The sequence below is a fragment of the Rhinatrema bivittatum genome, chromosome 1 (genome assembly GCF_901001135.1).
Source record: "Rhinatrema bivittatum chromosome 1, aRhiBiv1.1, whole genome shotgun sequence".
NCBI lineage: Eukaryota > Metazoa > Chordata > Amphibia > Gymnophiona > Rhinatrematidae > Rhinatrema > Rhinatrema bivittatum.
Window position 1 is genome coordinate 156257726 of NC_042615.1, and position 21826 is coordinate 156279551.

Genomic DNA, 21826 nt, shown 5'->3' on the forward strand with positions numbered 1-21826 from the left:
CCTGTAGGTGATCGAGCGTTTGAGCTATAGCCAGCCTCTTTTCTATCGGACCGCACGGCGACACCAGAAAGAGATCCCGGAGGGGACGTGCAAAATCCAACTCGTAGCCGTACCGGACCACGTCGAGGACCCATTGATCCGAAGTTATTTTGACCCATTCCTCCCAAAACCGGGACAGCCGACCTCCGATAACGGGAACGGAGGAATGGGCCTGCGCACCTTCATTGCACGGGTTTAATAGCAGCGAAACTTTGTGAGGAGCCTCCACGTTGAGGCCTCCTGCCCCGAAAGGAAGGAGACCAGGGCTGGGTTCTCGTGGCCTGCTGTCTCTGGGGAAAGGTACCACCTCGTCCCGCACGGAAACGCCGTTGACCCCGAAAATGAGCCCTAGCATTCCCAAACACCCGTGATTGACGCGGCTTATCCTCCGGCAACTTATATACCTTGTTGTCGCCCAGGTCCTTAATAAGCTGATCCAGCTCCTCTCAAAAAGCAACTTGCCCCTAAAGGGAAAGGAGCCCAATCTTGCCTTAGAGGTGGCATCCGCTGACCAACGATGGAGCCAGAGCAACCTCCGAGCCGAAACAGCCGATGACATGATGCGAGCCGAAGTACGCAACAAATCATATAAAGCATCCGCGGTATAAGCGACCGCAGCCTCCACACAATTTGCCTGCTCAGCCTCACCCGGAGGAAGCTCCTGCGTGGTCAGCAACTGCTGGACCCATCGCAGGTTGGCCCTCTGCACGAGGCCGCTGCACGCTGCTGCCCGGACACCTAGGGCCGCCACCTCAAAAATACGCTTCAGTAAGATCTCCAGCTTACGGTCCTGGAGATCTTTCAAGGCTATCCCACCCGTAACAGGGATAGTCGTATGTTTAACCACCGCCGTGACAGCCGAATCCACCGCCGGTGTCTTTAGGAGTTCCAAGGCATCCTTAGGCAAGGGATATAGCTTTTCCATAGCTCGAGTGACCCTCAGAGAAGACTCTGGCAGCTCCCACTCCTTGGAAACGATCTGTAACACCTTGTGATGGAATGGGAAGGTCTGAGGAGGAGCCCGAATCCCCGCCATGGCGATATCCCCCGTAGAAGTATCAGCGTCCTGAGGGGGCGCCGTCAGCTCAAGCTCTTGCAAGACATGGAGGATAAGAGAGCTTAACTCCTCTTTGCCAAATAAGCACAGCACCTGGGGGTCATCCCCCTCCACGGACAGCTGTTCGTCCGCTGCCAGCAAATCCGAAGGCTCCTGGGGACTCAGAACCGGTTCCGCGTCCCCTGCGCCCTCAGCCTCCCCCGCGGGCGGGAGACACTGGCCCCGGAGGACCCCACGCCCGACGGATTCCCCTGGGGCAAGGAAGGTTTAGGGATCTTGGGGGAGAAGGGACTTCTGCTTCCCAACCAGATTCAGCCTGTAAGAACGCCTTGTGCATCAGGAGCACAAAATCGGAAGAAAAAAGGCACCGATCGTTTTAAATTCCTGGCAACAGCCCCTGAAGGAGGAGGGGGGCGGGGGCTTCCCGAATCGGCCGGGGACCGCAGATTTCGCTCGCCCGGGGAGGGGAGGTTTCCTCCTCCGATGCCTCCGAGTCTGCCTGCCGCGTGGCCAAGATGGCCGCCGCACTCCTCCCCGATGGAGGAGGGGCCGAAGAGCGGCTGCTAGCAGCGCCGCGATGCTGCGGCGAAGGAGGCAGGGAAAGATCGCTGCGGGCAGCGCTCGGCCCCCGGGGAGACATCGGGGACAGAGGCCCTCCCTGGAGAGTCGCGCCCCTGCTCCCGCACAGGCCGAAGATCGCGGCATCATGGGCAGAAAATGGAGCCCTGAAGAAAAAAGGCGCCAAAACCGAGGTGAGTGCTAACCCCTCACCAGCCCAGTGCGCCGGGTGACTAAGCCACCCTCTCCGGGGTCCGCAGAGGCTCTGGCAGGCCGGGGTGTAAGGAACAAGCCCACTGCCTGTTACCAACAGGGCTGTAGTGTCTGAAATCAAAAGTTCCTTTTTTTTTTTTTTTAAACCCCCTTCAGGGTTGGGACCCCTGGAATTGGGGGGGGGGAGGGTGACCGGCCCACCGGTAAGCTCTCCCCCAGCCTCAAGGACCGTCTAGTCCGGGAACGTTCATAGGGTAGGTCCCTATGTGCCTGCCCCACACTGAGCCCAAACCGCGCTGCGCACAACCAAACACACCACAGACAGGACAGAGAGAAGAAAACCAAATGATCTGTCCCCCTAATAAAACGTCTAGTTTTTCTTTTCCCCCAGTACGAACACACTGACCAGGGCAGGACCGCAGGGTTATGCCTCTCAATCTGCTGGAGTCAGAGAATATACTGAGGGATCGCAGGTGGCACACTAGTATATCTAGGGGGTGCTTTCAGTTTTCTCTGACTCCATCTGCTGGAGGGGAGGCATAACCCAGCTGTCTGGACTGATCCTGGTACGTACAGGGAACAGTGCAGCATTAGAAAACCGATGCACTGGTAACATCTCAGATCTACACTGCAGTTTAATATCAAAGTAGTGTATAACAAATGCAGAAGTTGATACCTAACATTAACTGATACAAATAGTAACATCTGAATTTAAAATTTACTGAGAGCTATACAGTTAAAGTGTGAAAAATAGCACTATCCTAACCCTAGCATAAAAACCTTGTTTTGAAAAAACATTCTCCTCATTGGGAGGTATGACTGCCTGCTTTAGCAGCTTATAATTGGTCATGCTATCATGCATTTCTATAGTTTATCTTGTTACAGTAGACAGAAGCTTGCTAAAGAAAAATTAAGTTGTCTACAAATCAATTGCTAGAAGTCTTAACATGTTTCAGTTAAGGAGAAATTTGTTCTAAGTTTATTTTAAAGTCCAGACATTGAATTACATAGGTTATAGGCTACCAACCAGCAGGCAGACTAACATGTTTTGACATTGCCCCATATAAGCTTCCATGCTGACATTGACTTGCAAGTTCTGTTAACAAGCCAAGATTAACAAGCCATCCCTCCCCCTTTTACCCAAGGAGTTTAAAAAAATTAGATACAGTAGAAATTCAGCTTCCAAAAACTCATGAAAGAAAGGGGGTCCTAGATTAGTCTAATTGGACTTGAGGAATGCAATTCATAGAACAAGTTTCCTCTTCATCCAGCAAGACCAGTTTAACACATGGGATAAATCCAGGTTACCACCAAACTCACTCAAGGCCAAGCCAAAAGCAGATTCTCTGGTCTGAAGATCTAGCCAATACTTTGAAAAGGAATGTAAAGGAAGACCAAGTCTATGCTTTACAAATTGTTTAAATCTTAATTTTTCACAATACAGTAATAACTTGACAATGTTTAGTTATCCATTACCATCTTGAATCTCAAGACCCACTGATCTGAAGTGACCTGGACCCATTTCTGGTAAAAATTTGATAGCCAATCTTAAATCCAGGACTGGGCCCAGAAAGCTTCACTGGGAGTTCCTAGAGGCCCCTATACCTTTATCTCCTCTTAAAAGAATTGAAAGGTCTATAATCTACTAAAGGGCCTAGATCACTTCCTGAAGACCTTCCTGGTTTAGTTTCAAATTAGATTCCTGGACAGCACTTAAGACCCTTTTGGCTGGTCTTCCAAAAGTCTGATTATCTTAGACTGCCTCCCCCAAAAAAAGCCTAAACACTCTCCTTGAATGGCAGTTGCTTCAGTTTGTTCTGTGGCTTCTAAACTGATCAGCTTCAGTTTCAGACACCTGTCTGCCACAATAGAAGTCATGCACCTCACTAAAGTGTGTTCCACAAAGGAGCATCTGCCAAAAAGGCTGCCTTACCCAGAATTGACCCACTGTCCAATGAATTTTCCTTTATATTGTGATAGCTTAACTTTGCTCTTGCACCACACATTGTGCTACCTGAGGAACAATACTAGACGTCTTGAAAACTTGCTTAAACGCCACTTCTCTCGTATCTTTGATAGCCATGCCTCCCCTCCACTAGAATAGTATTCCTCTGACCACAAAAACCTTAGCTTTTCCTTTTGGTAAAGCTGTAGCCACCCCTTTCCTTTAAAAAAAAAAAAAAAAAAGTCTTCAGGAAAGTCCCATTCTGTATCACATCCTTAATCTTTACTACACAGATCAGTTGAGGCTTCTGTACACTAGTCTTTAGCATCCTCTACTTTTAGCAATATTCAGCACTTGCAATGAAACATCAAGGAAGAGAGCTCGCTGTGAAACAGGTTAATCAACCATCATGCTTGCCAGAGGGCTAGTCTCCTTATCACTCTCCTTCAGGACCCTGTCTATGAGGGATCCATGTGATAAAGGAAAATTGGTCCTAACCTGATAATTTTTGTTCCTGTAGTATATCAGTCCAGGCTGCTGGGTTTTGCTTCCCTTCCAGATGGAGACAGTTTTACTGACACTAAATCTGGTCCTCCACCTGCAGTCTGCCAGTATGTACCTGTATCCAAACAATGGAAAGAACATACCCAAAAAACCTGATTCAAAACTAAAATCCCACACCCAAAGGGGAGGGTCAGAAAACACCAAATCTGAACAAGCCTTGTAAAGCCTAAAATTAAGTCCTTGGCACTGCTGCCAATCCAAATGGCAGGGCAGAAGACTAAAAATGCTCTCCGAAAAATCATGAACCACAGGAATCTTTGGAGGTCTAGGTGATTACCCCCGGCCAGACAAGCCGGATGGTTAGACCAGAAACAAGGCAGTTGAGGAGAAACTTGTGACCTTTAGTCTCCAAGAAGCTTGAATAGCTGCTCCAAGTCCTCACCAAAAAGCATCTTTCCCGTGAAGGGCAGGGAACCGAGCTGAGACTTAGATCAAACATCAGCAGACCAGTTCCTTAACCAAAGGAGACACCAGGCGGAAACTGCAGACATTGACCTCAAGGACATGCAAATCAGGTCATACAAGCATCCAACTCCATAGGCCACTACAGAGCTGTTACACACAGCGGAACAAATGCCCAATGTGGAGACCTCAAAAGTCTCAGATGTACTTCCAATTTCCTATCCTGCATATCCTTGAGTGCCACTGAACCAGCTACCAGGATAGTAGTCTTTTTGGTCACTGCTGAGAGCGAAGCATCCACTTTAGGCAATCGCAGGAGGTCCAAGGTGCCCTCAGGCAGAAGATATTTCTCTATGGCTCTGCCAACTTTTAGGCCCGTATCCAGAGACTCCCACTCTCAGAAGACTCCTTTTCACCAGTCAGTGAAGGAGCTAAAGGTCCTGGTCAGCTCTCTCTAGCGCCACATAGCCAGATCAACCCCTTGGGATCTGTATCCACCTGGGGCTTCTTAATACCTAGTTCACTGAGAACAAAGGGAGATTAAGGGGCACAGTTCTTCCTGGTGAAGAAAGGCAGACCACCTTCAGGTCATCCCCCTCCAGAGAAGCTAAATCCTGGGTCTCAACCAGGTCCATACTCTGTCAGGGATCACCCCCAGATATGGTCTGTACACTAGAGGCATGAATGACATTTTCTGTTCTATTCACCATTCCCTTCCTAATTCCTAACTGTTTGCTTTTTTGACTGCCACAGCACACTGAGCCAACGATTTTAAATTATCCACTATGACGCCTAGATCTTTCCTGCATGGTAGCTTCTAATATGGAAGCTGTCTAACTACAGCATGGGTTATTTTTCCCTATATGCATCACCGTGCACTTCTCCACATTAAATTTCATCTGCCATTTGGATGCCCAATTTTCCAGTCTCACAAGGTTCTCTAATTCATCACAATCCACTTGCGATTTAATTACACTGAATAATTTTATATCTGCAAATTTGATTACCTCACTCGTCATATTCCTTTCCAGATCATTTATAAAGTATATTGAAAAGCACTGGTCCCAGTAAGTTCCCTGAGGCACTCCACTGCCTACCCCCCTCCACTGAGAAAATTGTCCATTTAATCCTACTCTTTCCTGTCTTTTAACAAGTTTGTAATCCATGAAAGGTCATTGCGACCTATCCCATGACTATTTTTCCTAGGAGCCTCTGATGAGGAACTGTGTCAAAATGCCTTCTAAAAATCAACACACCACATCTGCCGGTTTACCTTTATTAACCTTCAAAAAAGTGAAGAATTTGTGAGGCAAGACTTGTCTTGGGTAAAGCTATGCTTGCTGTTCTAAAGATCAAAATCACAAAACATGTATAGAAAGGCATGGTTTAATGGAACACTTTCCAGTAGTTTTCTGGCACTGAAGTCAGGCTAACTTGTCTGTAGTTTCCCAGATCACCCCTGGAGCCCTTTTTAAATATTGGGGTTACATTAGCCACCCTCCAGTCTTCAGGTACAATGGATGATTTTAATGATAGGTTACAAATTTTTACTAATAGATCTGAAATTTCATTTTGAGTTCCACTTAGTAAACCTAGAAGATGTGGTAGGCCTGTGACACACTAAATAGTATGCACCCAGGGTTCTGTGATTTGGTTCGGTCCATCTGAATCATTACCCTTGAAACCTTCTCCAGGACAGGTATCTCCCCAACATCCTCTTCAGTAAACACCGAAGCAAAGAAACTTTCCAACACTTGTACTTTATCCTATTTTCTTCTGTTGGATCATTCTTCCAATTTTTGAATGAAGATCTTTTGGCTAAAATAGCCTCTTCCCCTCACCTTTTACTACCTGCCGGTAATAATTTTGCCTTCCTTAATGTGTGGAATACATGTTAAAAATACCATCCTAGAAACACAGTCCAGTGTCCACACCTCTTACCTTTATAGCTTCTCCTTTCAGTTTTTCTATTCTCATTCTATCAAAGTTTTCATATGGAAAGTTTAGCACTAGAGCAGTTGATTTGCTTACTGTCCCCCTTCCAGTCATTAATTCAAATTTGATTATGATCACTATAGCCAAGCAGCCCTACCACAGTTACCTCTCTCAAACTACTCCCTTGATAAAATCTTCAGACTGCAGTTTTGCACCACCTATCTGCTGGAGACATACTGGCAGATTGCAGGTGGAGCACCAGGTTATGTTACAGCATCAGTAAAACTGTCTCCATCTGCTGGGAGGCAAAACCCACAGTCTGGACTGATCTGGGTATGTACAGGGAACTTCCATTCCCCCACACATTCTTCTCTTCCACCTTGAACCCCCTAGAAGGCACCACTGGAGATGGTTCTGGAGCAGAAGTCTGCCCCATAACATCTGATGCAAACACTTAAGTTCTAGAGACTGAAGTCTAGGCTGAGAAGGAAAAGTGAGGAAGCTGTTCCTTTAAATGTAAGAACATCCAGCCCCAGAGGAATTAGTCTCAGCTTCATGCACCATGAAAACCAAGGAAGGGGACGCCAGGTCACATTCCCTTTGCTATGGTTCCAAAACAGCTACTGATGTAGCTGGCAGGATCTCATGGACCCTGCTGCATGCACTGCCCATTCTCAAAATGTGTGAGGCAGAAGATGGCGTTTCTGCAGTGATTATGGATAGTTGGCATAGAGTTATTATGAAACTTAAGTTGCGCAACTGCATCTTGTACTTTCTCTCTGAATAGGTTTTCACCAGTGCAAGGAAGGTCAGCTAATTTTTCTTGGACCTCAGGCCAGAGGTCGGAAGCCTTCAACCCTGCCCATCTTCTGGCACTAATGTCAGTTGCTGCCATTCTGGAGGATGTCTAACGAGTCTTAGGCCGCACGTACCTTGTGCTTCACAGCTTCAAGACCTTTATGTATTATGGCACTGAGGGTGTCCTGATGTTGTGGAAGAGTTTGATAGTTGAATCTGCTTCTACAAATTTCTGTGGTATTGAGTCATGTACAATTGGTATGAAGCAATTCTTGATAAGAGCATGGAGCCTTGGAACATTTTACATACTAAATTATCAAGAAACTTTTGCTCTTTGCCAGGAGGTGTAGATGAATGTGGATGGATTATCTGATTTTTTGTGCTGACCACCACAGACTGATGTGGAAGCTGAGGTTTTTGGAAGCCAGATATATGCTGCACTACGTGTGTAGCATCAGTTCATCTGTTACTGGTGGAACAGCAGGGATGTTCCCAAAGTCTACTACATCTGGTGCCGGTTCACACACTGCCACCGATGCCGGAGACATCTATTCTCACCACTGCTCACCAGACTCTATACATTGATCGGTGTCCTACCGACTCAACCCGTGCCATCGATGTCAAAGGCATCAACCAAGCTTCCAAACAGATACACATTCCGGATCTTCGGATGAAGGCACAGACTCTGACCCACAGTCACCAGGACAGTCAGGACTCTCGGGACCGAGCCATCCAACTATTCCATAGATTCCACATCCATTACCATCAATGCCACCAAAGTATCAGCCAATACCATCGAAGGATCCATTGACTACATCCTTTGCCATTCTTCATCCCTCCTTCCAGTCCTCAACCACTCACCTTGTTAGATACCTGGGAAGATGTAGATATCTTATCAGACCCATCACCACCTGAGGACCTCTCCTTCTCAAACTTTGTAAAGGAAATGTCAGACAATTCCTTTTCAAATAACAGACACAGGACTTTGGAGGTCCTCCAATTCGTGGATGCCCCCAAAGAGATAGGACTTTGTGGACTGGTATAGCTAACAGATAAGCGTTAGTGAGAGGAGACGAATCGTTACGAGAAACTCGCGATTGACATAGATATACATTTGATCTTATTTGGACCACCATCTGAATACTGCTCTGTGACCAACAAGCCCCCGAGGCAGCCACCATTGGTGGCGAAACTCGGCCAGAGTCAGGCATGCTTATAAGAATTTTACGTCTCCTTGATTAAACGTTGAAAAGGACTCTTGTGGCATCCATTTTTGTTTTTTTCCTCACAGCTGTACTGGATCGCCTACCCTGCTGTTTTTTGGGCCCAGGTCTTACCAGGGCGTCGATCCCTTGTGACTGCGGATCTCGCCTGCGACTGAAGTATCTGGGTACCTGGGCGTTGGATCTGTTTGCCAGAAGATCCATGTCTGGGGTCCCCCACCGATCCACTATCATCTTGAAGGCTGTGGATTACAGCTTCCATTCTCCTGGGTTTAGGCTTTCCCTGCTGAGGAAGTCTGCCGTGGTGTTGTCCTTCCCGGCGACGTGGATGGCGGAGATGTCCTGGAGATTTGCTTCCGCCCAGGTCATCAGGGGGGCTATTTCTAAGGATACCTGTTGGCTTCTGGTTCCGCCCTGCCTGTTGCTGTAGGCCACCGTGGTGGCATTGTCCGACATCACTCTGACTGCTTTGTTTCGAAGTCTGTGGGCAAACCGCAGGCAGGCTAGCCGGACTGCCTGTGCCTAATCTGTTGATGTTCACCCCGACTACTTTGTTCCACCGCCCTTGGGCAGTTAGCTCTTTGCAGTGTGCTCCCCATCCATGTAGGCTGGCATCTGTGGTGAGCAGGGTCCAGGTCGGGGAGGATATTCTTGATCCCCGGCTCATGTGGTTGGACTGCAGCCACCATCTTAGCTGGGTCCGAACTCTGGTCGGTAGAGGTAGATGCATGGTGTAGTTCTGGGATCGTGGACTCCACCATGATAGGAGTGAGCGCTGCAAGGGTCTCATGTGGGCTCACGCCCATGGTACCACTTCCAGTGTGGATGCCATTAGACCGAGGACTTGTAGGTAATCCCATGCTGTGGGCCGGGTGGCGCTCAGCAGGGTCTGGAGTCTGTCCCGCAGCTTTGATCTCCTTGTGGGGGTCAGACTGACCTTGTCCTCCTTGGTGTCGAATCGGACTCCTAGGTAATCTAGCGACTGCGATGGCTGTAGGGAGCTCTTGTTTGTATTGACTACCCATCCTAGGCTTTCCAGTAGAGTTATGACTGTTGGTTACTTGGTGGCTCTCCTCCGGTGATTTTGCTCTGATCAGCCAGTCGTCCAGGTAAGGATGAACAAGGTTTCCCTCCTTCCTGAGTGTCGCCGCTACCACTACTATTACCTTGGTGAAGGTCTGCGGTGCAGTGGCTAACCTGAAGGGTAGTGCCTGAAATTGATAGTGGTGATTCAGGACTTTGAAGTGTAGGTAGCGCTGGTGTTACTGATGGATTGGGATGTTCAAGTAGGCTTCCGACAGATCCAGGGATGAGAGATATTCTCCTGGCTGTATTGCACGTATGACTGACCGCAGGGTTTCCATTCGAAATCTTGGGACCCTTAGGTGTCGGTTGACCGACTTGAGGTCCAGGATGGATCTGAACGTACCCTCTTTCTTGGGTACGATGAAGTAAATGGAGTAATGCCCGGAATTTGTTTCCCGTGCTGGTACCGGGGTTATGGCCTCTAGGGTCAGGAGTCTGGTCAGAGTAGCTTCCACTGACACCCTCTTGATGGGGTCGTGGCAGGGAGATTCCACGAACTTGTCCGGAGGGGTTCGAAGAAGTCCAGGTAGTACCCTTCTCTGATGATGGCTAGGACCCACTTGTCTGAAGTTCTCGACCCATGTGCGGTAGAATAGGGTTAGTCTGCCCCCTATGGCTTCTTCCCTTGGATGGGTCGGCTGAATCTCATTGTGGGCTGCGGCTGGGGCCTGGACCCGAGCTGGTTCCCCCCTCTTGCTGTGTTTGTTCCGAAAGGACTGGTTCCTGCCCGTAGGGCGGGGCGCTTGGTAGCTGTTCCTGTAAGGGTTGAAGCGCTGTGAGCTTCTGCCTCTGGATGTCCTGGGAAAGGAACGCTGGTTTCTCTTTGTCTTGTCTTCTGGTAGACGAGGTATGAGAGTGTTAGCCAGCTTCTCTAGTTCGCTGCCGAACAGGAGGGATCCCCTGAAGGGCATTCTTGTGAGGCGTGTCTTGGAGGAGGCATCAGCCGACCAATTTCGCAGCCAGAGTAGTCTCCTGGCTGCCACTGTGGATGACACTCCTCTGGCTGCCGTGCGTACTAGGTCGGAGGCAGCGTCAGTGAGGAACGAAAGTGCTGGATCCATGTCTTCCCCTGGGGTGTTGTTCCTGGCTTGGGATAAACAGGAACGTGTCACCATGGTACAGCAGGTCACAATTTGAAGAGACATGGCTGCCACCTCAAAGGCCTGTTTCAGTATGGCTTCCAGGCGTCGGTCGTGTGCATCCTTGAGGGCTGCTCCTCCCTCCACTGGTATGGTCGTGCGCTTAGCGACTGTGCAAACTATGGCGTCCACCTTGGGACACACCAGAATCTCCTTGGTTGCTGGGTCCAGGGGGTACATGGCCGATAAGGCTCGACCCCCCCTTTGAATGAGGATTCCGGCGCATTCCACTCCAGGTCAATTAGCTGTTGTGCCGCCTGTAAGAGGGGAAAATGATGGGATGTCTGTCGAAGGCCCTCCAGCAGGGGGTTCACTCTAGGTTCCCCCGGGGTGCCTTGGCCCGGGATAGCGAGTTCCGACAGGCATTGAGATACCAGGTCCGGAAGCTCATCCTTTGAGAAGAATAGTCTCATGGTTCGATGCGGCTCTGTCCCCGAGGGGAGTTCTCCCTCCGAGGAGGTTCAACTTCCTCGGAGAAATCAGTGTCCCCGTAGGTGGGGCTTCTGGATGGTGGGAGCCTGTGCCTAGGCCTCGAGGGTCCTGGGGCATGAGGGTCTTCCGGTGCATATGGATGGCCAGCCTGGGGTTCAGTCTGCATCTTGACAAAGGCGTGAATCCCTTTAAATAACTCCACCCAGGAGATCGATGCCGGGTCTAAGTTGAGGAACGCCGGTTCCCTGGGGGTCCCGTCTGTGGGCCAGCTAGGTCTGGGGTGCCCCCTGAGGAGCTAGCACTGGGACCCGGGTGGGACTGGCCCTGGGTCTCCTCAGTGTGCGCATAGGGTGTCCACTTCCTTGCTCTATGCGGCTCTGATGTGGCATGCAGGGCAGAGGCCTTGGGCTTTTATGCCTATTTCTGGAGGTGCCGCTTCTGTGGACACGTAAGCTCTTATGCGCTCCATTGCGTCTGGTATATGCGCGCCGGTTTTGCTCTGAGCCGTAGGTATGCGCCTTGTACTGTGCGCGAAGCTTATTCGTGGAAGTTTTAATGTGCGCCTAAGAATGTGTGCCCAACTATCTGCGCCTACAATACGCGCCCAAAAATTGGTGCCTTTAATACGCGCCCAATTATTGGGCGCCTAGCTTAAAATATGCGCCCAGCTATTTTCGGGCGCCAATATGCGCTCGATCGGGTGACGAAGAAGGCCAAGATGGCGACGGCGAGCAAGATGGCGACCTCCTTGGAGGGTCTCCATGTGGGCAGATCCTGCTCCTCCTCGATCGGAGACCGGTTAAATAGAAGATGTACGCCTTACCTTGTCTTTGGTGCTTCCCGGTTTCGTCCCAGGCGGTCTCCGGCTGCGGGGGGAGAGGGTAAATACCTTCACCGCTGTGCTCGAGGGGATGCACCCACTGCCTCTATGCCGCGCCCGAACCCTTCTCGCTCAGGGGCTAGGTCCCTGCCGCGATTCAGCCACTGGACCGAGGCTCTTACCTCGGAGGGACCACGGAAATCACATCGGGAAACTCAACTGGGGGAGGGACCCGAGGGTATCACCGCAGGAGTGCAGGGCTCATCTTCTGGTAGGGTTTTGTTCTTTAAATTTGTTCTGATGCTCGGTGAGTGTGAAGATAGCTCCTAACTGCTTTGGAAACGGAAAAATACTGAGATTCTGCACTTCGTGCAGGGGTATATGTACTAGGTGCTGACGTCAGATTGAAATCTGATCCATCTCCAACTGCTAGCACGAGTACACTATACCCATTGGTCCTGAGTCCATCTGCTACACGCTAGGAAATGGCATATTGTTCCATATTGTGGGTCCTGCTAGGGATAGGGCCCTATCCCCTTACTTGGGTTAGTTTGGCTGCCTTTGCTGATCTCAGATTTCTGTGGGGGGTATGTATGCATAGGGCTGTGTTCAGCCACTCCGCTTTTTCATCATGTATTAATTTATGTATGGTGCATAAAGTCTTGAATTGTATTCTTTGTTCAATGGGTAACCAGTGTAGTTCTATTAAGGTTTCGGTGATATGGTCTCTCTTGCTTTTTCCGGTTAAAATTCTTGGAGGAATCACCCCATGGATCATAAGGAGCATCTCCAGCACCTTGAGGGCATTTAGATGGAGGTATTAGTCCAAATCCAGCCAGATCTAGAGGTGGCACTGATGGAAAGGATGGAGGCACCGATGGTATCTGTGCTTTTGATGGATGTCGGGGTGGCAGGAGGCCAGATTGTCCTGAAACTGGCTCCGGCATTGCTAAATTCTGTTCATTGGAGGTGTTGTGTTGTGTCCGGTCGCAGCTGGCTGCAACCACTCTGCCTCACCTCTTTTCTACCCTTTTCCTCCTCCTTGGGCAAGATGGCTGCCTCCGGTGCAGAGTGCCGAAACCCTCTGCGTCTCCAACTCAGCATGGGCGTTCCAGTCCACCATGCTTCTTCCTGTGGCCTCCTAGGGTGCGTGTATATTGCCTACGCTCAAATACACATCATGGCGGGAACCTCGGGGGCATCTCCACCTCATGACATCAATACCTCCAGTTATTTAAGCCTCCACAATGCTACCACCTTTGAGTTAGCAAGGACTTCGGTTCAAGCTTCTCTCACTGCCCTAAGCTGCTCGCTTATATGCCTTGCTACCCTCTGGGGATCTTGCTCCTTACGAAGCTCTAGACACCCGCTCCTCTGGGGTCTTGCTTCCAACTACCCTTTAGGGTTTCTAAGACAACCGCTCCTCAGGGGGGGGGTCTTTTCTACTTTCAGGATTGGACTATCAGGTACTATCTCCGAGGGCCTACCAGTCTATGCATCCTGCACCTCGGACTTTCAGTCCCACCATCTTCATCACCAGGAAGACACCTGCACTATGCTCCTGTGAGTTCCTCTATGATCCAGTGCTCCAACTCCACCCCTCCAGGCTTGGTGTTGCCCACACCATGGGTTGCTAGCTATCTAGGACATCTGGGTGAGATTTCTACCTCAGACTGTTGAACGTATAGGTACCTTGCAGACATCAGTGCCTTAGCTTCCTGCATCTAACTACAGCAGTACAATAAAGCTTTCCATCAGCTTTCTGAGACCAGCCTATTGCTGTGGTTCCCCACAGGGCCCCTCCCTGTGGGAGGAGTCATCTCCACAGCAACCAAGGGTCCACAATGCCCCACACACAAATTGCTATCTTCATGGACTGTTCAGCTTGCCGCCTTGCAGGCCATTCCTGGCCTAGCCCAGCCGATCACGGATCAAAAAGTCTTTGGAGAGCCTAGCTACTGCCTTCAGTTACATGCTCAACTGAATTCTTCAGCTACTCCTGTGAAAAGTGCTGTCCTCAGTGGTGACCCTCAAGACCACTATACCTTTACACCTACCTGCTTTACGGTGAAGCCAAGATGTGTAGAGAGTTTATCAATCAATGGAGCATGCATTTTTCATTACAGCCTACCCTCTCTCCCACTGAAGCTTCCAAGGTTATCTATATCCTATCATTTCTAGAGGGATGAGCCTTGGCTTGGGCTTCACCGTTATGGGAACGTGAAGATCCTATCCTGGATAACCTATCATGATTTCTCAAACTTTAAGTCTGTCTTTGATGACCTGGCTCAGAGTGTCACTGGATCTGCTTTGCTCAATCTCCAGCAATGTAATAAGCTGCTCACAGGACTTCACTATCGAGTTTAAAACCTTAGCATCCAAACTACATTGGGACACTGGATGTCTTCGTGCCATATTCATGGAGGGCTTCAACTCTCACTTAAAGGACAAATTAGTGGCTCCTGATTTGCCTGATACCCTCGAGTCTGATGGAACTGGCTGGGAGAATTGACTGCCGTATCCGAGACCGAACTCAGGAGGCTAAGAGTCCACGAAAGTCCACGGTGGGGGCTACCCGTCCTAAACCTGTGCCTACTGCTTCCAGTCTATCAACTTCCTTAGAAGAGGAAGAGCCTATGCAGTTAGGCCAAAGCCATTTAACTTCCAAGGAGAGGTTTCGCAAATGCATGGTGTTATGCATGTATTGTGGTCAATCAGGCCACGATGTCCAAACTTGTCCCATCTCTCCGGGAAACTGACAGGCCTAGGATCTGCAGGAGGACTTCTCCTGGGCCTCACATCTCCAACTCCTCCATTATCATTACCAGTATCTCTGCTCTGTGGAGGCCTTGAATTTCAAACTCTCGCTCTTTTGACTCCGGTGCCAGAGGTAGTTTTATTTTGAAGCACTTTGTTGAACATCTACAGATTCCTACCACACAAATAGCTAAACCTTTCTATCATCTATCCATGGAGAACCACTTCCTGGAGAAGTTTCATTGTCTACCCAGGTCACTGGCCTGCACACTGGAGCTTTACATTCTGAATCCATCTCATGCCTAGTATTGGAAAAAGGCCATGCATCCAGTGGTACTGGGGCTGCCCTGGCTTCAAGATAATATGCCTCAATTTAATTGGGTCATGTTGGAACTGTCCTGGTGGGGGCCTGTCACGGCTGGTGCCTCGCTGAGGTTTCACTGCTCATTTGCATACCTACACCACAGTTACCTGGCTTACCTCCTCAATACACCTCCTTCCAGGATATTTTTTTCAAAACAAGCAGATGTACTTCCACCACAGAGTATTTGATTGCGCCATAAATCTGAAGCCTAATTTGGAACCTCCCAAAGGAAGAGTCTACCCTTTTTCAGTAGCTGAGACTAAAGCCATGTCCAGCTACATACAAGAGAATTTAGAGAAAGGATTCATCAGACCTTCCAAATCTTCTGCTGGTGCAGGCTTCTTTTTTGTAGGAAAGATGGCACCTTATGCCCCTGCATTGATTACAGGGGTTTGAAAGATTACATCAAGGACAGGTATCCCCTGCCCTTAATATCCGAACTGTTAGACAGGCTCCAAGTAGCCACGATATTCTCCAAATTGGACCTTAAAGCTTACAACTTGGTGCATATTCGTGAAGGAGACAAATGGAAGACTGCTTTTAACACCAGTGATGGACACTTCGAATATCTTGTCATGCCCTTCGGTTTGAGTAACGCACCTGCAATCTTTCAAAATATGATGAAAGACATCTTACGGGACTTTAATGTGTAGTGGTATATCTTGATCTCTCAAGATCTGCAAACTCATCAGGAGGATGTCAAGAAAGTTAAGACTCCTGTGTACCACCCATACGTAAAGCTTGAAAAGTGCAAATTCTACAAGGAGTCTGTACCCTTCCTGGGGTACATTGTTTCTAAGAATGGGTTTCAGATGGACTCCCAAGAAATTAGAAAGTATCCGGGTCCGGCCGCAACCTATGGGTCTGAAGGCTCTGCACCACTTTTTGGGCTTCACTAATTACTATTGATCCTTCATAAAGTATTCCTCTTCATTGACAGTCCCTCTAACTGCTATGACCAAGAAGGGAGCCAATCCCACCAACTGGTCTCCAGAAGCCACATCAGCCTGACACTCAAAAGAGGCTTTTCAAAAGAAGCCATGCCTCCACCATCCTGACCCACATCATCCATTCATAGTCAAGGTCGATGCATCAGACTGTGTGGGGGCGGTTTTAAGCCAGTGTAGCGAATCTTATGTGCTCCATCCTTGCTCCTTTTCAAGGCGGTTCTCGCCTGCTGAAAGAAATTATGGAATCAGGGACAAAGCTACTTGCAATCAAGCTGGCCTTCGAAGAATGGCGTCCTTGGCTGAAGTCTCAACTCCAAATAGTGTACACCAATCACAAGAATTTGGAGGACCTCAGACATGCTCAACAACTCAATCACCATCAAGCAAGATGGTCCCTGTTCTTTAACAGATTTGATTTCCTGCTGAAATATCGTCTGGGAGATAAGAATACTCAGGCTGTTGCCTTGTCTTGATTCTTCTCCACTCAGATGTGCCAAATGAACCCCGTCACATCATTGACCCCGGTAGAGTGGTTCTTGCAGCCACTCATACAGTACCCGCCGGGAAAACTGTGGTGGCCAGAAATCTCTGGTCTGTAATATGGCTTTTTTCATTCTTTCCTGGGAGGTCTGTGTGCAGAAGACTAGGATTCTGCTGAACAGAGGAAAGCTGACAGTCTGACTGCTCCTTGAGCTGTGATACAGCTTCATGCACCTTGTCTCCAAAAAGATTATCTCCTGTACAAGGGAGGTCTGCGAGCTTTTCTTGTATCCCTGACCTAAGGTCTGAGGCCTTCAACCAGGCCCATTTGCGAGCACCGATACCCATTGCAGCCATCCTGGATGATTTTGAAACTGTCATATGCTGCATGGACCCTCATGTTTTCCAGCTTCCAAGCCTTTGTAAATTATATTATTGAAAGAATCCTGGAACTGTTGTGAAACTGAATCAGATAGTTCTTGCAGCTGTTTCCATAGATTATGCTGGTATTGTGTCAAAACTGGTATGATGCAATTCTGGAAACCAGCATTGAGCCTTGGAACATCTTTCTTCCAATGGTGTCTAAATCTGTGCTGCTTCCCAGAGTAAATTAGATTAATGTGGTTTGATTCTTTTAGATTTCTTTTGGGCCGATTCCACCACCACAGATTGGTCAGGAAGCTGAGGCTTCTGAAACCCTGGAATGTACTGTAACAAATAAGTGGCAGTCCGTTAGTTTGACAGGTGGTATGGTACAAGGGTGTTCCCATAACTTGTGTTAGAGGTCCACGAGCACCTCTTGCACTGGTATTGCAAGAACTTCTTTTGGTGGATCCAGAAATTGTTAAGCTTCTAGAGTCTACTTTTGTAGAAGAAATGGCTGATACCATCCCTTTCCAGTTAGAGATGGAGGACGATAGACAAAAAAAAAAAAAAAAAAAAAAGGGAGGCCCTCGGGGGGGGGGGGGGAACCACCTTTCCTCCAGAGGCAAGGGATCAGGTAGGACTTCATCCAATGAAGTATCTGTACCTGCATCCTCCCAGGTGTCTGAGGAAGGTCGACGCGGAGCAGTCGAAGGAAGATGGAAAGATAGCATCAAGGGCATCGACTGTTTCATCTGTGGCCTCAGTGGAAGTAATGGAGAGAAGGAAGGTTTGGGATGAGAAACTCCCGATAGACCTGCTGTTGGATCAGGCATCGGTAAAGTCTGATACATCTTCATCTGTGGGCCGTGGCATCGAAGCGTCTAGTGGCTGCACCAATATGGCACCGATAAGAGTGTCCAACTTGGCCAGTATTGGTGCCAACAGCGACAGATCCGACATCAGTATAGGAATCTGTGATATGTCCAGTTCTGCCCTTATAGCTGGTGAAGTCAGAGCAGCTACAGGGGGTGGCAGTGAGAGCAAAACCAGCCAGTCCACAGGTCCCTGTGGTGGCATGGTACCCGGCACAGATGTCTGTAGGGATCGCCTGGGAGTCATAGGCATCAAGGGCATCTACTCATCCATCTGAGGTTTCTTAGGCGTTGGTTCGATAGGCATTGAAGGCCCCCCCCCCCGGGCATCATGTCAGAATCTGGATCCAAAGGCCTTCGATGACTATTTCAGTCTATGCTCTGCGCTCTCGATAGAGGTCGGTGATGGTCAGTCACTCGCTTTGTCCAGACGTCGAGTTTTCAAAACCAATTTAACGCTCCAGCCAGGGACTATTGCATTGAAGTTGACTGCAGCAACTGAAGATGGAAAAGATACTCCATCTTTTTCATACAAGCTCGTCTGCCCTTCGGTGTCATTTCAGTGCATTTCAGGCATGTCGACACCATGTTTCTCGCCTAAACATAGCATACATTCAGTGTGCGGGTCTGTTATGGACATAGTGAGTACAATTCAGGCATTTTTTAAACCTGGTAGCCATATTGAAGGCCGAACGGCTGTCTATGACCTGACTAGAAATTTACTCACCGGAAAAATAACCAATGCTATAATTACACAATGTTGGGTTTCATATTAGGTGCTACAACCCAAGAAAGATCTAGGTGTCATAGTGGATAACACATTGAAATCAGTTCAGTGTGCTGCGGCAGTCAAAAAAGCAAACAAAATGTTGGGAACTATTAGAAAGGGAATGGTGAATAAAATGGAAAATGTCATCATGCCTCTGTATCGCTCCATGGTGAGACCGCACCTTGAATACTGTGTACAATTCTGTTCGCTGCATTTCAAAAAAGATATAATTGCAATGGAGAAGGTACAGAGAAGGGCTACCAAAATAAGGGGAATGGAACAACTTCCCTACGAGGAAAGACTAAAGAGGTTAGGACCTTTCAGCCTGGAGAAGAGACGACTGAGGGGGGATATGATAAAGGTATTTAAAATCATGAGAGGTCTAGAACAGGTAGATGTGAATTGGTTATTTACTCTTTCGGATAGAAAGACTAGGGGGCACATTTAAAACTAATCTGAGAAAGTTCTTTTTTACTCACACAATTAAACTCTGGAATTTGTTACCAGAGGATGTGGTCAGTGCAGTTAGTATAGCTGTGTTTTTAAAAAAGGATTGGATAAGTTTGGAGGAGAAGTCCATTACCTGCTATTAAGTTCACTTAGAGAATAGCCACTGACATTAGCAATGGTAATGTGGAATAGACTTAGTTTTTGGGTACTTGCCAGGTTCTTATGGCCTGGATTGGCCACTGTTGGAAACAGGATGCTGGGCTTGATGGACCCTTGGTCTGACCCAGAATGGTATTTTCTTATGTAAAAAAGGGAGACCCCCCTACAGTGGGATAACTTGACAATTTTTTTTTTTTTAAGTTTTTTCAAGTGTGAATATACCACACAGGGCTCCTAATCTGCGAGGCTAATAGCACAGTGGAAAAAAGAAGACTGAAGGGAAACCCCTGTGGATCAGGAAATAATGGCATACTGGGCATGCTCAGTGTGCCAGTCAAAAGTTTCTAGAAACTTAAGACAGAAAGTTTTCTGTGATAGAGCTCTGTCCAGTGACGTCACCTTATGTGAGAACTAGCATCTTGCTTGTCCTGGGATAAAGAGAAGCTCATCTTTTCCAAATGGGCCCTGTGGCCTTTTGGCAGCATTTGGGTAGTTAGTGCATTGTTGGACGTCGTGAGCAGGGCCTAAACATAAACACACACGTCATGAGGGTTTGTAATGAACATCGTCCTTGGGCACTTGGGATGCTTATGGAACCCGGTCGCCATGTTTTTAGAAAAATAAAGGCAGCACATGGTCTGTGGCCGTTGGGCACAGATGGAAAAAACCCACCAGGAACAGACTGCAAGGGATGAGGTAAACTTACTGGCGTCAATGGTATCGGCGGTCGATGGGGGACCCTGGGATGGGGTAAAGATTTTACATTTTTAAAGTTAATTTCCATGAGGAAAAAATTGTGAGAAATTCTCAGAGCTCCAAAGATCTGCAAGGCTACTGCTGCACAGAAAAAAAGACTGAAGGGGGACCCCTGCTGGATGCAGGGTTAGGGGCATGCTCAGTGTGCCAGTCAAAGTTCTAGAAACTTGACAAGTGTTCTGTGATTGGGCTCCATCCTGATGTCACCCACATGTGAGGACTACCATCCTCCTTGGCCTGGGAGAAAAAAGGAATACTTTTAACTCACCACGATTCTGCCAACACTGCTCCTTGCCAAACTTCAGTCGCAGTATCTTTTAAACTTTATGAAATGAACACAACAGGCTAAAAGGAAAAATCAACAAAACCTGTATCTACTTTAAGTGGGGAGAAGGACCTGTGAACAAAAAAAGCACAGGGGGGATAAACTACAGAGCAGTTTTTAGCTTAGGGTAAATGTTAGTGATCCTAAAAAGGATGTGCATCAAACTTGAGGCCTGTTGCTATGCATACAGAGAGTGCAGGCCTAAACAAACACAAACAATTTGCAGCCATGTGATAAATTTTGGCAACTTTATATATGAGTGCTTTTTAAACAGAAGAGACTCTCCATGAGAGTTCATCACTTCCCAAATGACAGCAGCTTTGGACCAGAACTGTGAAACAGATCCTTGGTTAAAACTTTGTATCCAGCTATGAAAGTGGTATTGTTCTAGCACCCTTTTTGCTAATGGACTCTAATTAACCCAGGAATACTTCTATGCAGTGGGACTCAGACATCTGCATTTCAGCAATCCTGTGTCTATAAGGTGGCATCATCTAATCCAGAATCCTGGAGCCTATAAAACTGAATATTCAATGAAGATTGACTGAGAAGGGATTGAGTTACCCAGATGGACATTATGGAAAAAGCCATGGAGAAAAGCCCTTAGCAAAGGCTATTTCAGGTAAATTCCCCAAAGCTTTACCAAGAGTTAACAGAATTTTGATTGCTGCAGCAAACCTGCAAGCCTGAGTTCCTACTCAATTGCTCCATGACAATTGTTGACCAAAAGTCCTTCAAGGGAATAATTGGTACAGTTAGCAAATCTTATCCTGTTTTCTCAGAGAAGTCTTAAGAACTTTTGGGTTTTATCTGGTCATCTAACATATGGGCTTTACTGAGACTACCTTGTGATGTCAAGACAGCATTCTGTTACAGGAATGACCCTGGACTTGTGCAGTCCCCTTCGAGTGTGAGAACACCTGCTTACTTTTCAGCTGGGTTAATTAGTTTGATATTGCATAAATCCCAAAATGCAAAGCTGGGCTTAGAGATAATGCTTATAATTCTGATTTTTTACTATACTGCCTTGTGCTGGAAACATAAAAGCAAGAAAAAACTACTGTATTAAGTTGTTTTTCAGTATGCTAATTTACTACCTCATTATTGCTCTCTAAAACTGAAGAATTTGTATCACAATGTTACCAGATCAAATGTAAGAAACCAGAAGCCCCCAGATCCACAGCTATGCTCAAGACTCACCAATCTGCCCAAATTTCAGTATTCACCCAAACTAGGCCTTAGCTCACAGCTTGTCTGCCATGTGCTGGGAACAGAATATTGGGAGGCTGAGTTCAGCACAGGAACAGGGGGGGGGGGGAAGAATCACAAACCCATTAGTTTTCTCTGCTGGTTGGTGAGCACAAGTC

At 47.9% G+C, this 21826-nt stretch overlaps 1 protein-coding gene across 1 annotated transcript in view; it reads right to left on the minus strand.

The window, feature by feature from the left end:
- Nucleotides 1-21826, minus strand: part of UCHL1 (ubiquitin C-terminal hydrolase L1) — an 89604-nt gene that overhangs the window by 3978 nt on the left and 63800 nt on the right. The window lies entirely within an intron of this gene.